This window comes from Equus przewalskii, chromosome 27 (assembly GCF_037783145.1).
Source record: "Equus przewalskii isolate Varuska chromosome 27, EquPr2, whole genome shotgun sequence".
Lineage (NCBI taxonomy): Eukaryota > Metazoa > Chordata > Mammalia > Perissodactyla > Equidae > Equus > Equus przewalskii.
The window spans coordinates 12,767,773-12,792,496 of NC_091857.1; the positions used below are offsets into that span (position 1 = coordinate 12,767,773).

The 24,724-nt window shown below is 36.8% G+C and overlaps 1 protein-coding gene across 29 annotated transcripts in view; it reads right to left on the reverse strand.

Annotated features, from left to right (window-relative positions):
- ROBO2 (roundabout guidance receptor 2) overlaps nt 1-24,724 on the reverse strand; it is a 1,565,981-nt gene that overhangs the window by 1,111,829 nt on the left and 429,428 nt on the right. The gene's annotated exons all lie outside the window — the stretch shown is intronic.

A 24,724-nucleotide genomic window follows, 5' to 3' on the forward strand; every position in this document is an offset into this window, starting at 1 on the left:
GGGGTACAGGGAAGACTGCCCCCACCCTCTGTCCTCCTGTCCTCCCACCTCCTGCTGGAGCCTGGGAGCCCCCCAGAGGCCCGGGCAGCGCAGGCAGAGGAGTCAGCCTGGGCACAGAGCCGGCCAGAGAGGGGCCCCGAAGGAATCTGGAGAGTAACCAGCACACTTGACTCTGCTGAATCCAAAGTGTGAGGGTTTCATTGCCTTCCTTCCCATCCATTCTTTTGTTACATGTGGAGCTTCTGTGATGTCTTCTGCGCTGTTCCAGGTATTTAAGATGCAGTGATGGACAAAACGGTCTAATGAGGCCTGGGGACCCGCAGCTTACATTCTAGCAAGGGACAAGGTCACATAATAAAGAAAAAGAGATGAAGGATGGAAATACGTGCTCTACAGACGATTCCTATAGGGGGATGGTAAGGGCGGTGACAGGCTAACACTCAGTGGGTGACATTTATGCTGAGATGAAAGGTAAGAGGAGTTAGTCTGGGAGATCAGGGGCAGAATGTTCCAGGCAGACAGAACAGGAAGTACAGAGGCCTGAGAGGTGGCTTCTCGGGCAGCGGAAATGGGACTAAGATGAGGGGGAGGGGAGGTGGGCAGGGAGCAGGGCCCACTGCACAGATGTCTCTGTAGTGCAGGGGAGTGACACCAGGGAAGGGTGTAGACCTGGAGGGGAGACAGGGTGGCTGGGGACATAGTGTGATGTGCTTTCTACGCAGATGTCTGTGGCTGTGGAGACAGTGGAATGTGGGTCGGGGGAGAGGCGCAGCGTTTTGGTGAGGGGTCTCACAGCAGTCTGCAGGGAGCCCTGCGGCTGGCACTGGGGTGTTTGTCATTCAGATGAGGAGTGTGTGTGACTGTTGTGGGGTCTGAGAAGAGGAACGAAGGAAGACTGAGAACACTTCTGATAACCTGTGTATTGTCTGCGCTACTTTAAGGACACCTTTGTACAATCTCTGCAGGGGAATCCGAAAAGAAGGCAGCTGGGCACAGATGAAGTACACCCAGTGAGACGCCTGTTTTTTGAAGGAATAGAGTGGGGAGTAGTCATGCCCATTTGGACATCCATGAGGTTTCGACCATCCCTGAAGGCCCTGGGGATCAGAGGGTCTCACCCCTCAGGCGCTCCCACAACAGGGGCTCCCATGGCAGCTCTGGGAGGGGCTCGAGGGCAGGGTGAGGATTCCCAAGGGTGATGCATCCGCTCCCTGAGTGGAGCCAATACGATGCTGCTCGTGGAGATGCCAAGATGAACACTCAGTGGACCCCAGCAGAGCGCAGAGCCAGTGGAAGAGGAAGACTCAAGGACTAGAAGTGCTCGTGGAGGTGGCGTGTGCACCCACTGCTGGCGCTGTGCCAGGTTCTCTAACTGTCCCTGCAGCAGGCTGGACGGTGGGTGGGAGGTCTGGGAGGGTCTCTGGAGGAGGTGGTCCTGAGCTGAATGCTGAGGGAGAAGGAGTTATCCACGGTGCTTTACACACTTTCCGGAGCACAGGAATCACTTGGAGATCTGGTTACAGGGCAGATCCCAGTTCATCAGGTCCTGAATGGGTCTGAGACTGCCCTGCTCCCCAGTGATAGCCATGCTTGGACTGGACATAGAATAGCAAGGATCTTGAGATGATTGTGGGGAAAAGTGTGGGAAAGATAAAGGGGGAAGCACCATTTCTGGCCACATTTCAGCCCAGGCGCAGACGCGAAGCTCCAAACAGCCTGGGAGAGCAGAGGTAGAACTTATGCAAGTGACCTGCCCCCAATTACCCTCTGAAACACTCCTATCTCCCATGGATGGGTCCTGTCCCAAGTTCATGTCCTGTTTCAGAGGAGCATGAGGAACCAAACACTTGGGGTCACTAGTGGGGAAGCCAGCCATGGAGGACCTGCTTTACCTCCAGAATGCCCTAGTCAGTCGATAGCTCCACCTTCCCGGCTCGCACAGCCCAGGCACCTGGGAACCCCTCCTGACCTGTTCCTCGTCCTCACCCTCTCCATGCAATGCATCGGGCCGTCCATAGATCATTCCTTCAAACTCCCTCTGTTCTCTCCATCTCTGCCAACACCCTCCTGTACAGACCACCACTCTGTCTCCTGCCTGGGTCACTGTCGCTCTGCTGACTGTCCTGCCTATGGGGCCCAGGTCACCATGCATCCTCCCATTGACCTCCTCTTGGCAGACACAGCAGACTCTTTAACCCATGACCCAGGCAGGGCCAGAACAAAGCCAGGCTTGGACGTGCGTGTGATGAAGGTTTGGCTGACCCCTGCCCTCAGCCCCCTGTCTCCTGCCTCTGGGTCATGGACAGCAGAGGTGAGCACACATCCCAGTGCAGCCTGGACAGCTCAGGCGGTGCTTGGTGTGATGGATAGCTCCCCTTTTCACTCATAAAATGGCTCCAGATCTGACAAGAAATTTGATGGCCACCAAACTAATACCTTGCATGAGTTCAAACTTTTCCAAACAGTAGTGCAAAATTTAAAAAGAAAATGCAAGCTCATGAGAAAATAGGCAGCATGATTTCAATCTAAATCCAAATGCAACCCTGGACAGTCATGAAGTTCTATGCCCAAAACAGGGCTCCTAGAAAGACTGCACAAGGAGGAAGATAGGGAGGTAGTGACCTTCTCCTTTGGAGCCCCTCCCTGCCAGGCTCTGATTCAGTGGCTCTTGGGTGGGGCCCCAAAATTTGTATTTTTTCCAAGTCTCTCTCAGGGTTCTGATGCATGGCAAAGATGAACAACATTGCTGTAAGCCATCAACTCTAGGCCTATGTTGAAAGGGCCCGTGCCTTCCTCTGATCCAGCACTTGGGTCCCTTGCCTCCGACAGCTCATGACCTCATGTTCTAAGATGTCATCAGTATGTCCTTTCATATCCACTCTCTGTCCTTCTCCACCTGCTGTCTGCTGCCGACCTGTAGGGTGTTGGCCACAAGCAGATTCATATCCCCCCAGCTCCCTTTGGAGTCACCAATGGGGAAGCCCAAGAACAGACTAGAGGGAGGCAGGAGTGTGAGCCCAAGCATTGAACCTCCTGGCTACTTCCTGAAAAGATGGCCTTGCGCTGGCTCCATCTGTGGCTGGAGGCCCAGCTCCTCTCAAGGGCTGACTCAGCATGGTTCTCTTCCTTGGGCTCTCTTCTCTTGATTCCTTGAGGCCTATAGGTGGTGACAACTGGGCTGTAAGGACCCCTTGTTACTGCCTATTGGTTTTTATTGCTGCTGTAAGAAATTTCCACAGACCTGGTGGCTTGAAACAACACAAATTTACTATTTTGCAATTCTGGAGGACAAATGTCCCAAATCAGTCTCACTGAGCTAAATTTAAGATGTCTGTATGGATAGTGCCTTCTGGAGTCTCCTTTTGACTTCCCAGCATCTGGATGCCACTTACAATCCTTGACTTGCAGCCCCTTCCTGCATCTTCATGTCCAGCCACCCAGCACCTTCTCTCCTCTGTGATATCTGTTTCTATCTGTCACCACATCTCCCTCTATGACCCTACCGCCAGCCTCTTTCACTTATTAGGTCCCTCCTGATGCCATTGGTGCCACATGGATCACCCAGGGAACTCTCCACATCCCAAGACCCTTGCCTTAATCACCCCTGCAAAGTCCCCTTTGCCGTGGGAAGGTAACACGCTCGTAGGTTCTGGGGATTGGAAGGTGGACATCATTGGGACCATTATTCTGTCTCCGTCACCATGCACCATGCCTTGATGTTCTCCTATACCTACACTTTTGTAAATAGTCCTTTTGTACCTAAACCTTCCTCCAGTAACCTATTTCTAGTCTCACCTGATTCCCTGAATCTGTGCACCATCCACGGCACTTTTTTCAGAAGTGGATTGAGAAGATAAACTCACTTACCATTTATAAACCACCTTTCCAAGGTAATGAAAATCTATTTGTTGTAGTGGTCTATTGACAACTGAGAGGTAACTAGTGGAAACATCAAAAAAGTGCAAATGGCTATCTGGGTGGTTTCTATGAACTGAAACTTTCTGATAGGACAATAAAATGAAGATAACATGTATGTAAAGTTTGTCTAATTTTGCCTATTTCTGATATGGTTTTGGTATAACTCAGTTTTCCTTATTGTGCCATGAGCCTAGCTAATTTTTTTTTTCAAGAATCATATTCCAGGGGTAAAAGCACCCGGGTGGATGGGGACAGATGGCAATTAGGCTTTGGGTGGTGAACACAACGTAGTCTTCACAGAAATCAAAATGTGCTGATGTACACCTGAAACTTATATAATGTCATAAATCAACGTGACATCAATAAAATATAAATATATAAATAAATAAGTACAATACAACATGATCAATAAATTTTCAATCTTGTGATTAAATTCCATATTTTGGGGGCAATAAATGTCTTGTCCATCTGCCTTACTGAGAGAGGTCATAATCGTTACTCAACATTTGCAGCAGCATTAGCTGTAGGCTTATTATTATGATTAGCTGTAGGCTTCTACAACATGGAAAAAATATGCTATGTAAATAGCACCAATTTCCCTTTGACTTTCAATAGCAATAAATACATTCTTCCTGATTTTAATGCTAAGTATTTTGGTTGTTTAAACCTGTGGATTCTTCTGAAACAAAAAACAGGGCATAGAATCATTATGTTGCATATTTTCATATTGTAGAAAAATGTTTGGGAAAAATGATTTGATGAGAAGTTCTTAGGAATTCCAAAGGAAAGTTTTGGAATACTCTCTGCGTAATTTAAAAATATTGCTAGCACTTATTCATCTATTTGGGATAGTAAAGATAGTGTAGATTTTAACTGAGAAAAGAAGAGAAAAATATTTTTTAGATTCATTATATTGTGAAAATGCCTCAGTACTTAAAGTGTTAGGTTTCTGCTTCCTTAACACTAATATTCTAACTCTATTCTGTATTCTTACAGAGACACTAAAGAGTAACAATACATCTATTTTTTTCTGTAGGGACAAAATACAGTTTGGTTCCTAAGAACAAATACATTTCATAAAATTGCCGACAAACTAAAAGTTTATATCTTAGACTAGGTTTCACATTTGGCTACATTATTAACGAACAGAAAAGACATGTATAAAACTTTGGGGTTCCTATTCTCTGAACTGAGCCAAATAGCCATGACAATGAGGGAAGAGTCACTTACTGAAGCTGGTTTCCAAAACTTCCTGAGCAAACTATGGTGACCTTCATGATGGCACCAGTCACTCCAGTGCCTTAGATAGATAGGTTCATAGATAAATGTCTCCTCTTACTTCTCACCCAAAGCCATAAGAAGGAAAGATCCAATTCCAAATTCCAATACCCTGTATGGTCAAGCTAAAAAATTAGCATTAAGTCACTCCTTTAACAAACATTTGTTGACTTCCTAATATAAGCCTAGCATAATGTTAGTTCTTGTGGATTCAAAAATAAATATTAAGCTTTACCCTTCCGGAGCTCATAGTCCAGAGACATACATACATAGTCTTAACAATAATACAATGGGATGTATATGCTACGTCCAGTCTACAGACCTAAGCTTATGGGGGTAGAGAAAACTGAGTGGTCGTCCTTGCCTGGGAAAAAAAAAAAAGAGAGAAACGAAGAACTAACATTTGTGGAACACCCACTATTAAGGTTGAGGATGAAGATTATATTTTAAAACACTTAGAACAATTCCTGGTACTATATACTTATCAGTTCAATAAATATAACATCAGAAAAATCTTGTGGCATTATTTAACAACACACACTCATGCACACTGATATGTTACAATGCCTTGCTAATATATACTTTCCCATTTCCTGACTTATTCTATACTCTCAGCCTGATTGTACTATTTGAATTTGATCAGCGAGCATTAGCACACTGTAATACAAATGCTCTTAGCAATGCGTGCTCTATATGACTCTCCTCTGTTATGTGAGCTTTGCATTGAGGGCCATTTCCACCACTGTGTTCTTGCTTTCTGACATTTATTATGCATTCTAGTCAACAGTTTTGACCTTTACTGCCTCACAAATTTGTGCAACTGATAGTGCTGGAAACCACAGAGGTGGGGGAAGGAGAAGAATATACTGGATGTAAAAATGATAGATCTAAGATGGAGCTGCTTCCCTTCTATCCTCTCAGCTGCTGCTTTCTAATATTAACACCATCATGTCAAATGTTGTCCTGGCTGCTGAATGCTGATGGAGGAAAACCTAACTGTGACTACAAGTGGCACTACAACTGAAGGGTCTCCCACCAGAGCTGGGCTTGGAGTGGTTCTTGGTGGTTCTGTGTTTTCCTTACCTACTCTTTCTTTTGCTCTCCTGAAGGACCTTCTACTTCATTCTCTTTCTGTTTCTTTCAGCTTGCTAAGTACTACCTCCAGTTTTTGCAGAGAAAATAGAAACAATCAGATGATAATCCCCTCACCCTATGGTCAAACCTACAAGCTTACCTGCATTTGTCACTATTAGTCTCACTTTCCCTCCTGCTACAATGGGAGACATGACCCACTTCATAAGGACAAATTCCTTCACATACGGGCAATATTTTATCCCCTCTCATATCCTTAGGTATCCTACTATGCCTATTCTCCCCTTTCCATCATGAACGTTCAGTAAAAAAAAGATAATTTTCCTGGTGTTTTCAGTTTACAAAGAAACCTCACCTTTTTCTGACCTTGACCTCTAACCTTTACCACCCACTTCTCCTGTCCTTCAAAACCAGATTTCATGAATGCATTGACTAAAGTTGTACTTTTTCTTTCCTCATCTGTCATTCTCTTCTATTTTATTTTTAAAAGGATTTTGCATACAAAAGCATTGAAAGAAAAAAAAATTTCTACATAAACTCTATCATCACTTCGCTATTAAGGATTTTAAGCATGTTTCTGATTCCCAGACTAATGCACATAAGTAAATTTATTTCCTAAGTTAGATGAAACAACTCTTTTATAGCCTCGATCCCATTTACAAAGAGACAATGCAATTTACTAAATGGTGCCCCAGTGACCTGAAAGGTTAATTCAGATCAAACATGCAAGTAGTTTTTAATCTTTGTTGAGAAGTTGATTCACTGTCTCATATGGAACTCTAGTGACCTGCAGCAGGCTCAGGTCCTTCTAGTCATGTAGAAATAGATAAGTTTATCAATCTTCTCTTTCAGTCCTTCTCTCAAGCTAAATTTGAGTCCAAATTCAGATATGAAACTTATTAAACAAAGAGCTGTAGCCAAGTACACAACCCCTTGACAGAAAGTTGTCATGAAAATTGTACATTTAGGAGAGGTAAGAGTAGACAGTAGGGACTATTGAAGAAAATGGAGGGTAAGCCTATATAGAAGTTCTGTTCCGTAACATATATTCCTTTCGTTTCTAGTCCACTGTTACACAGACTAGTCTATCATGTCAACAGGTAAATAAATAAATGCAATTGAACCTCTAGGTGGTCAATATGTGCAAGTCAGGGAGCAAGAATTGGATATAGCAATATGAAGAACTGGCAGAAAAAGACAAAAAGACACCTCAGAAGGATCACAGTAATTATATGTAAAGGAAATGTAAAAATTGGGAATTAAATATGATTCTCATGGAAAAGTCATGCAAACATTGTCATTCAGGGCTGTTAGTACCTGTCCCAATCCCATAGCGATTGTTTTTTTATTCTGGGAATAACGTTGGATAGACAAATTACAATCTTAAAACATATTGTTTTGAAGAAAAATGCCAAATCTTATTTTGTATTGCCTACACATGAATCTTCAACTCCCCCAGGTCCTGTCATCTCACACTCTCTAGTAGGAATATTGTATCCACTGCAGGCTTCTCCATTGTGAACATCAAAATTACTGGTGGAGCTTTTAAATGATGGAGATGGTCACACCATGCACACTCCACTCAACCAAGACCTGAATCAATATGTTGTGGGTGGGACATGGGTATTTGCATTCTTAAACAGCAACTTTTTAGGTAATTCTAAGATGCATTTAGCATTGAAAACCATTGCTTCTTTAAGATAAAAGTAATGCAGATCATATTAATATCAAGTTGTGATATGATAATCTTGATTCCAGGTCTAATGAATGACATGCAAAACTACTTCATCAGCATTTTAAATAGTTCCTTCACTCCATACTTGCTTAGTCTCTTTCTGTTTCACATTACACGTCATCTTAGTAGAAGAAAAGAACAGTTAAAACCCAATAACTTTGCAAATAAACAGTCTGTTTGAAATCTAATGAGAAAATAACCTATTCCATGGACATGTTGAAACTTCTTTTGGCTGTTCTCAGAAACTGCAGTTGAATGAACATAAAATTCACCACAGAATAGAGACTGTTGTCTACCTAAACACTGCTGGTTGTTGGATCCCCAGCAGTAAATTTTCAATTATTATTACAAACGAGGTATAAATAAATATCCAAATATGGGTAAGCTTACAAAATAAATGTTAGATTTGTTTGTTACAACATTTTGTTAAATTTGATATTTATTCCCTCGTTTGGAAGAGATTCAACAATTTAATAGATGTTTTACACCCAGCTTTGGTGTGGAACTAGTTATGCCCCCAAATAATCTCATTGCTTCCCTGCTGATAAGAGCTATTAAATGTCAGCATGGATTTCTTGACTGACTCCAGGGGTTCAGCACAAACTATTTCTTGCCAGTTCCCTACTCCTTAGACATATGGAACATCCTTTACTCATTGGTAATAGCTTTTATATATCTAAGCATACGGAATGAAATAGTTTTCTGTAGAGATATAAAACAATTCTGATTCAGTCTTTTAAAAAAGAAAATATCTCCTATCAATTAGAATTGGTAATATTCTGTTTCAGAAAATACGAAATTGCACTACAGAAAAATGATTTAATTTGAAAGTAGCTGGAATTTCTTAGAGAAAAATGCTACTGGTTGAAGTACATTCTTCACAGCTAATTTATAAAAATTATTGATACAAAATGTCAGATGGCAACAAAAAAAAAAGGACTGTAACTGAATTAGGTCTCTGTGCGCATGTGTCTATATTTATTTAACTATCAGTGAACACAGCCATCTTTGGTGCTAATTCTTGTTTTCAACATGTTAGAACAATTTATTTAATCAAAAAATGTCACTTGTAAATTAGGTTTCGTTTTCTACTTTTTAGACTAACATCATACATAGAAGTACATCAATGTTGACATTATTTAAACACATCATTATTTAAAGACATCAGGTTAGAATTTAACTTCTATATGTTGTTAGGCCTTTTCCAACTAGCACAACTAAATGGATAAAAATTGCATTCTCAATAGCATAATGATCATATTCAAAAGAATTCTCAAAAAGACCAAATAATAAATGAATGATATGGTATAGACTCATCTATGGTGATTTCCATCAAATAATGTAATGAAATCTTCTGAGAAGCAGTATTTTAAGTATTTATCTTACTTCCTGTCAATACATGAGTCTTTTAATAATATACTAAAACACGTACCATATATGGTCCAGAGAATTACAGGTAAGACTATAGAGGAATGGTTAATGTAACCACTGATTAGGGTAGGGTATTTTTATTCCAAATGCAAAGGCCTTTCCACCTGCTGATATATCACTATTACTAAAACAAAAACCTATTAGAATCAGTTGTTCCACACGGAATCAAATGAACATCCCATAATGAATATAATCACATAACCTTGGAAGTAGCTATTCAGTACAATTTGTCAGGATTTAGCTACACGATTCCCATTACCATTAATAAAATATGAGACTAAATCCCCTTGATGCAGTTGACCCTAAGAACATCATGTTTTCTACTTTTAGGTAAAAAGACACAACAGTGTACAAATTCTTCCTCAGTAGACAGAGGAAATAAATCCTTATCATCGTAACACAGTGTGATCTAGTTTTTACAGTTCCCTTTGTGGAACAAAGAAGTGATACACAGGTAGTTCATTTAGAAGATCTTAATTGCCCTGAATAAAAAAGTAGTTCAGGTAATAAAGCAAATCACTTTCACCTGTTTTCATTGTAGGCCAGGTTAAATTAAAAAACTATTGGCAACCCAATTCCATTGGTATTCATATTAATTTGAACAAAAGTGGTATTTATTTCACATGTACAATGGTACACAGATATATGCAACTTGCCATTAGCATCATATAGCCCTTTATGCTCATGCCAAGAGAGAGAATCAAGTCACAGTGTTCCATGGTTCCTGCTCACCTTTCAGGTTTCCTGGTCTTTCCTTTCTTCCAAAACATAGGTTTGACGGGAGTACTGTTCAAGGCTCAGAAGAAACATAAATAAATGGCAGAGTAGCATGTGGTGACATAATGCATTTCTAAGCATGTATATTGCCATTTTATGGTGGTTTTCTGTTTACTCTTTAACATTCTTTATTATACCATCAAACCTGCTTTCAGTAAAGTCTAGAAAACAAAATACATATGGTTGGGGAATGAAAATAAGAAAAAATGGTACACTAGGTTTCCTGTGTTTGTGAAAGCATGATTTAAACATAGTTGCATAGGTATTTTGATCAGACATTCTTAATTCTCACAAACAAATAAAGAGAATTGTATTTAACAAAGAGTTACACTGCCCATGAGGAATAAGTGAGTTAATTCTAGCTCATGAATTTTTCTTTAGTTAGTAAACTAGGTAAGTAACGACTTACAAACTAACTCAAGAAGCAATTGACAAAACTGATTTGAAAAGTCTTTCATTATATTCTCAACTGAATGAACTATGAATAGATGCGACCAATTTTTATTTGAGAATTTTCATCATCCTTACATTACTTAGTTTGGTTTAAAGATCATTTTGGTATGCTATGTGGTAGAAAACACATTCTTGCAAGAAATTTGTGTTTTGTATGAAATTGATTAATGGAGTTATAGGAAAATCCCACCCTTATGGTCTAGATAGGAATAAACTGTAAAATCCAAAAATCCCTTGATGTTCTTTTCACCTGGTTTTTCAAAATTAATAGTTCAGGCTTGCAGGGACAGTTCAAGTGAACTTGATTTTATCTTCTGCTTAAGAATTTTACTGCCTATTGCCTGTCTTTCATTTATGATGACGTCTACTACATCCTGATCCCTTAGGACTTACTCATACCATAACTATCTTTTCCATAATGATTTGAATAAATTCGTTTTCTTTTTTTAACCCCTTTAACTAAACTTTTTTTCTCTCAATATCTTAACTAATTAAACTCCTTGAGAAAGGGAGAGCATAACGGAACTGGAATCAGAGATGTTCATTGCACTTTTAACTCTGTAACTAGCAGGGTAAATTTTGGTCAAATTTGATTTTTTTTGTCCATTTGTTTTGTTTCGTTTTCCTTCTCTCATGTGTAATTCCCACCACATTGAGAGAGTAAAAGGATGGCAGCATGATGTCCTGGAATGAATACTATAAAAAGAGTTACTAAATCTCTGTTCTGTGCCTGGCTTTCCGATAACAATATGGCCTCAGACAAGGCCCCTATACTCTTTTAAGTCAGAGTTGTCTTATATGCTGAATGTGTAGATTAAGTTAGTTGATTTCTAAGGCACTTTACTGATGACGATATTTTATAACATACAGTGGTGAGCCTACCTCCATTCTAGGTAAGAAGGACTTTTTTCCACTACTCATTTTTAGTTCTACTATCTATAATTATTATGTAAAAAGAATACCACATCTCTAGATAACATCCAGTGTTTATGATGATCTCATAATGGTTTGTTGTGATCACTGATAGCCAGGATAGAAGATAATTCTAATTTAAGGACAAATCTTTTAATTTTAGTGTTATAAAACTAATCTTTTATATGCCCATGGCATTAACTGTAACCTGGATGTCTTTAAGTAACCTTTTTCCATTATTATTGTGAAATTTTAAAAACTATATAAATAAAATTAGAAATCAAAGAAGAGACATTACCACCAATATCACAGAAATACAAAAGATCATAAGAGACTACTGTGAACAATCATATGCCAACAACTTGGATAACCTGGAAGAAATGGATAAATTCCTCAAAACATATAACCTGCCAAGACTGAATCATGAAGAAATACAAAATTTGAATAGACATAACTAGTAAGGAGATTGAATCAGAAATCAAAAATCTTGCAATAAAGAAAACCTCAGGTCCCAGTGGCTTCACAGGTAAATCCTACCAAACATTTAAAAAGAATTAATGCCAATCCTTCTCAAATTCTTTTAAAAAGTTGTAGAGAGGGAAGACTTCCAAACTCATTTTAGAAGTCCAGCATTACCCTGATACCAAAGAAAGACAAGATACTACAAGAAAAGAATATTACAGGGCAATATCCTTGATGAACATGGAAGCAAAATTCCTCAAAAAAAAAAGTACCAGAAAAATGTATTCAACAGTACCTTAAGAGGATTATACATCATGGTCAAATTGGATTTATCCCTGGAATGCAAGGATGGTTCAACATACACAAATCAATACATGTGACATTTTAACAGAATGAAGGACAAAAATAATATGATAGTCTCAATAGATGCAGAAAAAGTATTTGACAAAATTCAACATCCTTTCATGATAAAAACTCTCAACAATTAGGTGTATAAGAAATGTACCTCAACATAGTAAAAGTCATATATGACAAGTCCACAGCTAACATCACTTCCAATGGTGAAAAGCTAAAAGTTTTTCCTCTAAGATCAGGAACAAGACAAGGATGCAACCATCACTAATTCTATTCAGTATAATCCTTGAAGTCCTGGCCAGAACAATTAGGCAAGTAAAAGAAATAAAAGGCATTGAAATCAGGAGGGAAAAATAAAAATGTCTCTGTTTGCATATGACATGATATTATACATAGAAAACCCTAAAGACTCCACCACAAAACTCTTAGATGTAATAAGGGAATGCAGTAAAGTTGCAGGATACAAAATTAAAATAAAAATGTTTGTTTCTATACATTAAAAATTAACTATTTGAAAAGGAAATTAAGAAATCAGTCCCATTTACAATAGCACCAAAACCAATAAAATGCTTAGGAATAAATGTAACCGAGGATGTGAAAGACCTATACACTGAAAATGATAAACATTGATGAAAGAAACTGAAGAAGATGCAAATAAATGGAAAGATATCCTATGTTCTTGGATCGGAAGAATTAATATTGTTAAAATGTCCATGCTACCTAAAGTAATCTACAGATTCAATGCAATTCCTATCAAAATTCCAATGGGATTTGTCACAAGAAATAAAAAATAATCCTAAAATATGTATACAAGCACAGAAGATCCCAAAGAGCCTAAGTAATCTTGAGAAAGAAGAACAAATCTGGTGGCATCACACTTCCTGATTTCAAACTATATTACAAAGCTACGGTAAATCAAAACAGTACGGTATTGGCATAAAAACAGGCACATAGACCAATGGAACAGAACTGAGAGCCAAGAAATAAACCTATGCATTTATTGTCAACTAATCTTTGACAAAGCTACCAAGAACACACGATGGGGAAAAGATTCTCTTCAATAAATGGTGCTGGGAAAACTAGATATCTATATTCAAAAGACTGGAACTGGACTCCTATCTTACAGCACCCACAAAAATTAACTTGAAATGAATTAAAGACTTAAATATAAGACCTGAAATCATAAAACACTTAGAATAAAACAGGTGAAAATCTCCTTGACATGGATTGTGGGAATGATTTTTTGGGTATGACACCAAAAGCTCAGGCAACAAAAGAAAAATAATTAAGTGGGACTATATCAAATTATAACGTTTCTGCACAGCAAAGGAAACAATCAACAAAATAAAAAGGCAACCTACCGAACGGGGAAAAATGTTTGCAAACCATATATCTGAGAAGGGGTTAATTGTTAAAACATATAAGAAACTCATAAACCTCAATAGCAAAAAAACAAATAATCTGATTTAAAATGGGCAAAGGACCTGAATAGACATTTTTCTTAAAAAGATATACAAATGGCTAACAGGTACATGAAAAAGTGCTCAACATCACTAATCATCAGGGAAATGCAAATCAATACCATGAGATTATCACCTCACACTTGTTAGCATGGCTATCATCAAAAAGATAAAAGATAACAAGGGTTGGAGAGGTTGTAGAGAAAACTGTCCCTTGTACATTTTTGGTGGGAATATAAATTGGTAGAGCCATTATGGAAAACAGTATGGGGGTTCTTCAAAAAAATTAAAAATAGAACTACCATATGATTCAGCAGTCCCCATTTGGATATATAGCTGAAGGATTAGAAATCAGTATCTTGAAGAGATATCTTATTCCCACATCCATTGTGGCATTATTCACAATAGCCAAGATGTGGAAACAACCTGAATATCTGTCAATGAATGAATGCATAAAGAAAATGTGGCATGTAAATATAACGGAATATTATCCACCTTAAAAAAGAAGGAAAGTCTGCCATTTGTGGCAACATGGATGAACATGGAGGACATCATTCTAAGTTAAATAAGGCAGATAGAGAAAGACAAAAACTGTATGGTATCATCTGTACAGGGAGTCTAAAAAGAAAGAGAGGAAAAAGTTGAATTCGAAGAAACAGAGTAGAGTGGTGGTTGCCAGAGGCTTAGGGGTGGGAAAAATGGGGAGATGTTGGTCAAAGGGTACAAAGTTCCAGTTATGAGATAAATAGGTTCTGAGGATCTAATGTTTAGCACAATGACTATAATTAATACAACCATATTGTATAGTTGAAATTGGCTGAGAGAGTAGATATTAAGTGTTCTAACCACACACACACACACGAAAGGCAACTACACGAGGTGATGGATGTGTTAAGTAACTCGATTGAGGTAATCATTTCATAATGTACACATATATCAAATCATCATGTTGTACACTTAAAATATATACAATTTTATTTGTCATTCATACAGTAAACGTGAAAAAATAAATACTATATAATGAAAGGTTTTATATTATTGCTTATAATATTTTGTAGGACTTGATAATTCAAAGTTTACATCATCACAAAGTGGTTCTCATCAAAGCAAACTAAGGCAAGAGAGGTTGATGGAGTAGATAATGCTGGGGCAGATGATGAGGAGATATTAGCAGTGTCTTCCAGATCCCTAGTCTAGAGAGCCTGTCAAGTTACTTTGTCTAAATCTATGTAAGGCCTGTGGTCATCATCTCTCCTATAAATCAGTACACTAAAATGCTTGCCTAGAGGGGAGATTAACATCCTAGTGCTTGTCTGATTCTGGAAACACTGGTAAAAGTGAGCATTGCATAGTTGTCATCCAGAAAGAATGTAGTAATTTCTCTTCTTAACTACTGAAACTTTTTAAAGCAATTTTTAACTACAAAGAACAGAATGCTCAAAATGTAAATGACATACTATTTTCTTTTCAATGTCTTCTAAGGTAAACATCCTTTTTCCCACAAAAACACAAGGAACGTAGATTCAATGTTAAATAAAAGTATAGAACCATACAATCCTTTCAAAGAGAAAATACCAAAAACTTAAATTTCCACTAAAACAGAGTGAGACTGAAATGATTGTAGAAATACAGCTCAAAAGGCACAAGATAATATGCCTAAAGAATTTGTTAATTAGACATTCTCCTGTTATATACATTCAGGGTTGAGATTTTTTTTAATTTTACAAAAATTTTTATTATTCTTATATTTTGTAACCACAGTACATGTCCTGATTTGGTTTCCTGGAGAGCAAATATTTTCAGAGTAGAAAAAAATTAACATATTGCTTTAGTATGATAGAAAAATAGGCCATTTATCATCTTGTTTTAAGGGAAAGTTCACAGATCAGCTCCTGCATGCTGTTTGTATTGAGTTTCCTACATTTCGCATTGCTAAATAATTGAGAACATTAGCTCCCAAACCATGAAAAATTCATTTTAACATGATGTATTATTAATCAATTTAATTTAAAGTGATCTGGAAAGTTCCAATTTCAGTTGTGATGCTCGAAGATAAATTCAGGCAGTGGTTGGTACTTATTAAAATTGTGTAACTCTTTATTGCCTGATTTTTTGTTTTTCAAAAGTGGGTCAAACTCTAATGAAAGTGGCATAACAATGATAGTTTAGCTATTTTAGCCTCAAATTCATTCATATGTATAAGGAAAAACCATAACCAATTTAGTCAGTCAACTCTTCATCAATTAGCTAACTTTGTGCTGCCACTTTTAAATTCTATATTGATGTTCACACATACACAAGAGTGCAAAATTTGAAAACTATGTGCAAGTCTTTCCTCTTTCCTCGGTGATAATAATTTTAGCTCAGGCTTTGCCTCCACAATTTGGCAGAGATTATAAAGTAAATATTAAAAATATTCAGGGCTTTTGAGATAAAATTAGAAGAACAATGTTTGCTTTTGTAGCTCTTCTGTCACCAAGCAATACCCTGTTGAGATTAAAACTAGGTTCCATTAACACATAAACATCCAAAGTCACTGTGATCTCTAGACTTTCTTAAGGGCTCTCAGACATTTCTGAGAGTTGTAAATGTCTCTCACATAATCTCTCTTACCCTTGATTCACCCTTAAGACTTTGGATGCTTGCAGAGGTCCCTCTTCTATTCAAGGTCCCACTGCCTCAGAACCACCAATAACAAGAGCCCCTAAAGTGCCAAAATTACGCTGGAGCCCTCAATGTGCTCCAGTGACCATGATGCATTCCATGTACGAGTGAGGTGGGAGATTCTGGTCACTTTTTGTTCTTATGTAGACTAAAGATAGACTATTTTGTTCCGTAATGATTTACAGAGGAGAAAGAGATAGAGTGAAAGGCCGTCTTTCAGGTTTTACTTTCATGTAATCCTTTCTCCCCCTCCATCATTCCCTCCACCCCATAACAGCCATGATGTCAGGAAGCCCTGGCCCAGAAGTACATCCGTGTGACAGGCAGGATTCTCCCCTTGGTATCTCGCATATTCTTGCAGAGTGAGACGGTGATATTTTGCCAAGCTTGCATGCTTAACCTCTGCCCAATGATAATGTTTCCACGACACTCTTAAAATTTTTATGTCTGGAAACTCCTAGAAGATCCAGCCCAGTAGGCATACCCCCAATGATCTGAACTTGAGCAGTATATGCAATTTGAAATAGGGACCATGAGTCCTACTTTTGTAGTAGTTTTAAAGCTAGAAACAAAATATCCATTTCTAAGCATCAAGACAAAAAAGCCCAAGATAGGCAAATTCGGGCATACACTCCCATGAGATAAATATACCTTTGGAGAAGGGAAAAAGGGAGAATGACTCATTGCCACTGGGTGTGATAGGCTAAGTGTAATGCCCTTAAACAGCTCATAATCTTCTGACCTACTCCTAGGACATATATGCATTCTATACAACAGCATTTGCCAATGCTACCTCTGCAGGGTAGTAACAGAGTGAAACACATTGACTTATGCTATCTTCCCCTTTCTATAAGGCACTTGTCCACCAGCATTTACTTTACCTGAAAGTGGATCAGAAATACCCCTTGTAACTCTGATAATTTACCAGAGATTTAAATGCTAGAGGAAGAGTTAGGAATGTGTGAACTGGTGTGGTGGAAGAGCTGTATCTTCCCTATAGAAGGTATTTTGCCTGAAGTATTATGGCAGAGAAATAAAAAAGTTGGCTTCAAAAAGCTTCAGTTGAGATAAATTTAGAAAAGATTAAAATTTACTCCAAATGGGATAATACAGAAAGGAAAAGCTGGAGTATTGCCTTTTCTGTAAAACACGTAATGGAAAAATATTTTGTTACTAAGATTTCATTATCTAGGCTATTTCTATTTATTTTACATTGTTTCTATTATTACACATATTAAATTTATTTTCTTCTTACCTCTATGTCTCTATAGCTAGATTGTGTGCACCTACAGAGCAAGAACTGTGTCTTATTTATCTTGGTACACTGCCTGGCCATGATGGAAGCATTGAAATACGTTTGTTGAATTAAAGTGAACTTCAAAGTTCCATCTGGTTATTTGGACTTCTATAATTCAGCTTATTAGCTATTTATAATTTTGGCTCTTCCTGGGTTTAAAGTCTGCCAAATTTCATTCATGGCCAGAGGACTTTGCCATCCAAAAGAATGACTCAACACCATGGAATGCCCAACATCTCATCATCACTTGTTAAAGCACACAATTCCCTGGACTAAAAATAATTTGCAACTTGTCTTCTTCTAAGCAGAGGATTTACCACACTCACTCTGAGTTGCTGAGTCATGGGTATAATTTTTCCCTGTTAAAGTCCTATAGTCATTACTTCAATTTTTAATACGATTGCCCTGAAATATAAAATTTCATACTTCTCATTTAATAACAAAAATTCCAAATGGTTACAGATTGAAAATAGCTACAAACTTCTAACAATAATATGTTTATATCATTAAAGACATGTATATTCTCATAGACCCCAAAGTTGTCATTCTTTTAGGAAATAAGTCTGGGATGTCATTCACAAAAATAAATTCAGATCAGCTTCAAACAAATAAAGCAGCTTGATTTTCTTGTATTTATTTAAGGAAGAAAAATGAGGAAATCTTTCCATGGGTTCTGGCTCTGTCGTGAATAAGTATAATTTTTGTTTTGATGGTATAATAATGATTTAATCCAGAGAAATCTCAGTAATAGATAGATTAACATGGTTTCAAATATGAAGGAAGTGTATGCAGTGGCAAGGGATAGAGTAAGCATATATTTCAAAAATTAAAGAGAGAATAGAATTGCACAATGAAATAAGGTAGCTATAAATATGGGAAGGAGCAAAGTTTAAATTCAATATTAAATGGAAGACACAAATCAAAGAAGAGGGTTTCAGGGCAAGTCAATCTTAGCCAAGGCCTTAGCATAATTTGTTTTGAGCTACTTTAGCAGATGAGGTGATGAAAATTTTATTTTAAATTACATGAAGATTAAAACAAGACATAAAGGAGAAGAAAATGCTCAGACCTTGAGGCGAGCTGCCAAGATGTTGACAGACTTAGCATGAGCCTTATCAATACAGTAAATGTTAGGATTTCTAAGATTAAAAAAAACAACAAATGAAATTAGCTTAATATATACAGCTAATAAGTTTTAATTGAAATCAACATGTAAACAACATTAAATTTCATTTGCTTTTCCATCGGATGCCTTGATTTCCACTTAAAAATAGATTCCTCTATGTGAATCTACATGAGTAATTTCATTCTCTATGTGCAATATCTCCATAGTTCAATAGTTTAAAACATAAATTGACTTCCTTCAACATGTTTACCTTCCCCAAGAAGAAATCATAAAACCAAATGGCTTTACAGAAAAAAAAAGAGGAAACATTATCTATGATTAAAATTAAATAACATGTTTAAGAATCATAATATAGATAAAATCAGATATAATAAGTAGATAATTAGTAAAATCAATAAAATTAGGATAATTAGAATTTATTCTTTATGTTTTCATTATATATTTAACTAATTAATGGGAAAACAAAAAAATTAGTTCTTACAAGACCTTTAACACATAAGTCTTATAAGAGAAACACTCTGACTTTACTACAGTTTTTTAGTGGCTTAAAATCAACTTTGAGTTAATAAAAACATCTCCCCAATAAATCAAAACCTTATCTCTTCTTTTATATAATTGGGCACTGAAAATTATATTAGGCTAGAAATGAACTAGGAAATACTTGGATGAAAACATAAGAGAGAGAAAAATAGAAAAATGGGAAAGTGCCATCAACAGCCTCAGGTTAGAATGCAATTTAGGACCTAAACTTACAACGTAGACCAGATATGTGACACTGTCATGTATACCTAAATATAAACACACACATTTTTCTGCCACTAAGAAGTACATCTATTTAAATATTCTAAATATTTGTTTGTCCATTTGATCAATGATGTCATGAAAGTTTTAATAGTCGTAATATTTATTATTTAATAATTTAATAGTCATAATCCTCATTGTTTAGTCTCGAACTTTTAGGCTAGATACCTCATACACTGTCTGCCCTGCTATGTGCTCTGTCTCATTCACAGCATATGTTAGTGCAAAGATCGGAAGAATGGCAGACTATGTCACGTAAATAATTACAGAGAACAACAATGGTGTACAGAAGATTCCAAACCCTCAGAGCTTCACTGACTTTCTGGCAGAAGAAGAAAGTAGAGAATTGCTAGAGGATTTGTTTTTGCCAACAAATTTCTAGTAGAAACAGAGCAGCCCAAGAAAAAATGCACTGAGATAACAATTTTGTCTAAACAATGACAAAACATGTATGTGAAAACAAAAATGCTGTCTTTTGTCCAGTCTTTTTCACTTTAAATAAACAAAGCAACAGGCTCCTTTCAAAAACTGATATAAAATGAGTAATTTAAAAACGGATTGCAGTGAACACATGTTTGGGGGAGGAGTACTTTTGCTCGAAATAGCTCTGTACTCTATCACATGCCCTCACTGAAATCTAAGAATTAAAAAAAATAATAACTATTTATTTCATTTACTTCAGGCTTATCCTTATCCCAGGCCTGTGCTCAGCTTTCGTCTTTGTTATTGTTGTTTTTCATTTTATTTTTTGTTTTATGTTTGATATAGTCCTATTACTAGCCTCCTTTTACAAACGAGAACACTGTAGTTCAAAAGGTTTTTGGAACATATTGAAGACCATAGCTTACTATGTAATCAAGCTTAGTTTGAAATTTAAGGTTGTTTGTCCCAAAGACTATGCTCTCAACTATTGCACCTGTACCTCTTCAATGAACTATCAGGTGAGAACTTACAACATAAGAGATTTACCTTTGATAGACAGATAATTATCTGAGAAATCTCCCTTCAAACTGCTACCAAACATAATGAATGATCAGTTGCTTGATGAGGAAAAGGCCAGTTAGGAGTAGATCATTTTTAGGATAAAGATCCCTTTGGGGCTTCCATCCAACATGCCATTTCAAAACTAAAGGCATTCTGCTAGGAGATGTGAAAGCTAAGGGAAAAACGTGTTTCAGAAATTCCCTATTGCCAGCATTTGACGTATCTTTCAGTTGGACCAGATCATTATTCATCTAGATACCTATAATTTCACACTCCAAGTGGATACAAGGTTCTGTATGTCTTTAGCAGCTCTCATGTTTCTTGGTGTATGCTTAGTTTTATGTATGCAAACGGTTCTGAAAATGTCTACAATGAAAATTAGAACAGAATAAGAACTTTTATATGTGTCAAACCTAGTTTCCTAAACTCATTTGACTACAGAACTCTCTTTTCATTCAACACATATGAGTGCCTCTGTGTTCAATCCAGAATTTGCTACCTCCTAGTACACGAGAGTTCATGCTGAATGCCTGCAACCTCTCCAATGTTATCCAAAATTGATAAAGCGCATGAACAGCTAGAGAGTCAGGAGGAAAAAGCCAAAAACTTAGCAAATTTGCAAAATTTTACTCCAAATAATCACTACCGATAAATTTTCAAATACTTACAAAGTTAAAAGTGTTCTGTAACCACTTAATTTACATAAAGGTGAAGAAAGAGAGAATGGATTATTGATATCCATTTGTCTCTGTAATCTCATTTTCCCCAAATTTATTAACTTTCCCTCATTTTCATGCTGTTTTATCATTGCCTTTTTCTCTAATTCATCAATGATAAACTTACATCTGAAATATATTTTCCAAACATATTCGCACATTGGTGTCTTCAAAAACATATTTTCCAATTACATTCTGACATTTTTCTTTTACTGAAATAAATAGATTTGCTTAAAAATCTTTGTTTGAAGCTTTGTTAAGTGAGATACTTTTTGCAAGGTTAATATTAAGCTAAATTACAGTGATTAAGAATCTATTCACTACCCTTGAACAAAACCACAGGGTGTTTCACAAGCTTATTATGAGTTGACTCTTTTGGAAGCTGTCTGTATTTGGAGCAAAAACAGGCAACTGGTGAGGATAGATAAAATAGAATTCTATCCATGAATTTAATGGCAAAAAAACAAAACTGCCTCCGTGTTGTTATCCATGCCAGCTGAGCCCACATTTCTCAATTCCTTCCAACTATTACCAGTAGGAAACTTATCAAGAGATTGATATCAATGTCTGAATTAAGCAAAACGTTGATTACATTGCGTCTGGTGTTCTCAATCAAACATCAACTAAGATTTTCAATGGTATGTTTATTATGTCCTTTCTGTTATACCTTTAACTGTAAGAATGAATGCCTGTCCCTCCATTTTATTCATTCTATGTCATTTTTAAATGTGTTTTTTAAAAATGTAATTTTTTAAAAGTGTTTTTACTGATTATAAAGTGTAACACATGCTCCTTTTAGAATAGTTAGAAAATGCAGTGCACATATATGTGTGCATACATATTAACAGGAAAACAATAATAAACATAACTCCTGAGGTCAAAGACTATGACTAATTATTCATGTTTGATATGTTAATTTCCCATTTGTTCTCCCAATAATATCATAATCACCTGATTTTTCTTGTTCTGATACCAACACTTTTCCTATTGCCCTCTGTGTCTCTCATTAGAAGGGCTTGCAATAATAGAAAGGTTCCTCCTTTGTCTATGTTTACATCTCTATTTTATTCTATCTTTATGCGATTTTCATGACGTAGTTTGATTTAACACACTATATGGACTGTTATTGTGTGTCAGACACTTGTCCGAGCACTGGGGATCCACAATGACAAGCATAACAGGGACGATCCCAATACCCATTTTCATTGCAAAAATCAATGTATTTTAAAAAGAAAGAAGCATTTAAACAATATGTAAATTAACAGAAAAGGTTTAGAAAGCAGTGATTGCTGTGCAGAGAAGCAAGGCGGGGTGTTGTCAGAGAGTGACTGGAAAGCTACTTTAGATGAGGTGACGAAGGAAAGTCTCTTGAGATGAAATATAAACTGAGACCTGAATATCAAGAGTGAATTGACCATGTTAATAAAGATCACGGGAGGAAAAATGGTCCAGGAGGAAAGAAGAGCTAGTGCAAAATTCTTACCGCAAACTGCAATTGGTGTATCTAAGGAACAGAAACCCAGCATGGATGGGCAAGGGGAAAAGTGGTTGAGAATAAATGGAAAGAATTAGGGGTGGACTCACATGGTTGTGTAGGGTTTCATAGGCCAGAGTAAAACAGGCAATTTATTATAAGTGCAATTAAAAGCCATTGGAAGATTTTGAGCAGTTTGTATCCATGATGGATGTTTTTCAAGGAAATCATTGTTGCCTATGAATATGCAACTTACCTCCAGAATGAAATCTTCACAAAAATGTCTAAATTGGACAGTACCCATAAAAAAGAGAAAATGTTTAATCTCTGTAATTTCACACAAATCACTTTTGGACACAGTTAAGTTTATGTACCCAATTAGTACTATTACTAGCAGTAGTATTGAGAAACTAGCTTTGGGCAGGAATCAAAACATGCATACTCGGATTTTCTACTTACTTGTGTGACCTTGAATGAATCACTTTTCTGGAAAACTTAGCACCCTAATCCGAAAAGGTAGGTGTCATACTGGCTCACCTTCAAGAATTCTACAAATCATTCTTTTCCTCTTTCCCTACCCCTCAAGTTACTTCCTTGTGGACCATTATCTTACAAAAGAAAATAAAATATAAAACAACAAGAATCAAGGCTGTCTATACTTGTTACTAGAAATAACACAGAAAGTCCCAATTCTCATCTATGTTTGCAACTATTGGCACAGATTGAGTTTGGAAAAATATCTAATCTAAAGATTAGTTATCATCAAAGAAAGAGTTCCTGCAGCATCAAAATTTTACAGAAGATACTTGATTATAGATGTCTAGCCAAACTTATTTGCTTCTTAAGAAAGGTTGATCCTGACAATTCACTGAATCTTTACTTTTTTATATTGTGCTAAGTTGAAAAAAAAGAAAATTTAATGCTATGATCTGGAGATGTTCTGAATTAGCATTCTGATTTAAAATACTCAGGGAAATATGAATAAAATCAATAATGAAGTTATGGAAATATATAATAAAGAAATATAACTCTTTACTACTGGCATATGTAATTTTTTGAAATGTCAGAATGTTTATTTCCAGATACTGGGATCTATTTAGTCATACCCACTTTTAAAAGGCATACAACATGAGCAAAACACAAATAACTAAGGGGAAAAGACAAGATACAATAATTACACAAAGAATGCCAAGAACCTACAATGTATTACAGAAATACATCAGCAAATCATTTTCAAAAGGCATGATTAGTTTCCAGATTTAATGTGCCCATATGCACCACCTGGCAAAGCAATGGAAAGTGATTTCCCTAACCCCCCAATCCCCCTTCCCATAGGCTACCCTTGTGAGCTCTTTCCTCTTCAAGGTTGCTTTGACATTAAAAGAGTGTGGGGAGAACAAATGCAAATAGAAAAATATAAACATAAGGATTAGAGCCAAGAAACCCATGTTTTCCAAACCTTCACAATTGCAGTTCTTAATGATCATTTCAGATACCTTGATGCAGTAATGACACTCTACTGTTTTTGGGCAAAGACATAAAACAGGTTGGAAGATTGCTAAGTAAAAGAAAGAATAATAGACAGATTCCTAGCTCTTCCAAATTTAGTCAAAATTTTAGTGTAAATTTGTATATATTCCTTAGATATCTGGTTTCAGCATCTTCATTTGCAAAAGAAAGGGATTTAACTAAACTACATTTCAGTTCTTTTTAGATTCCCACATCGTATGTACCTAGAATGAATCATGCACTAAGTCATACAACAAACGTTTGCTGGCCCCAGCTTTTCT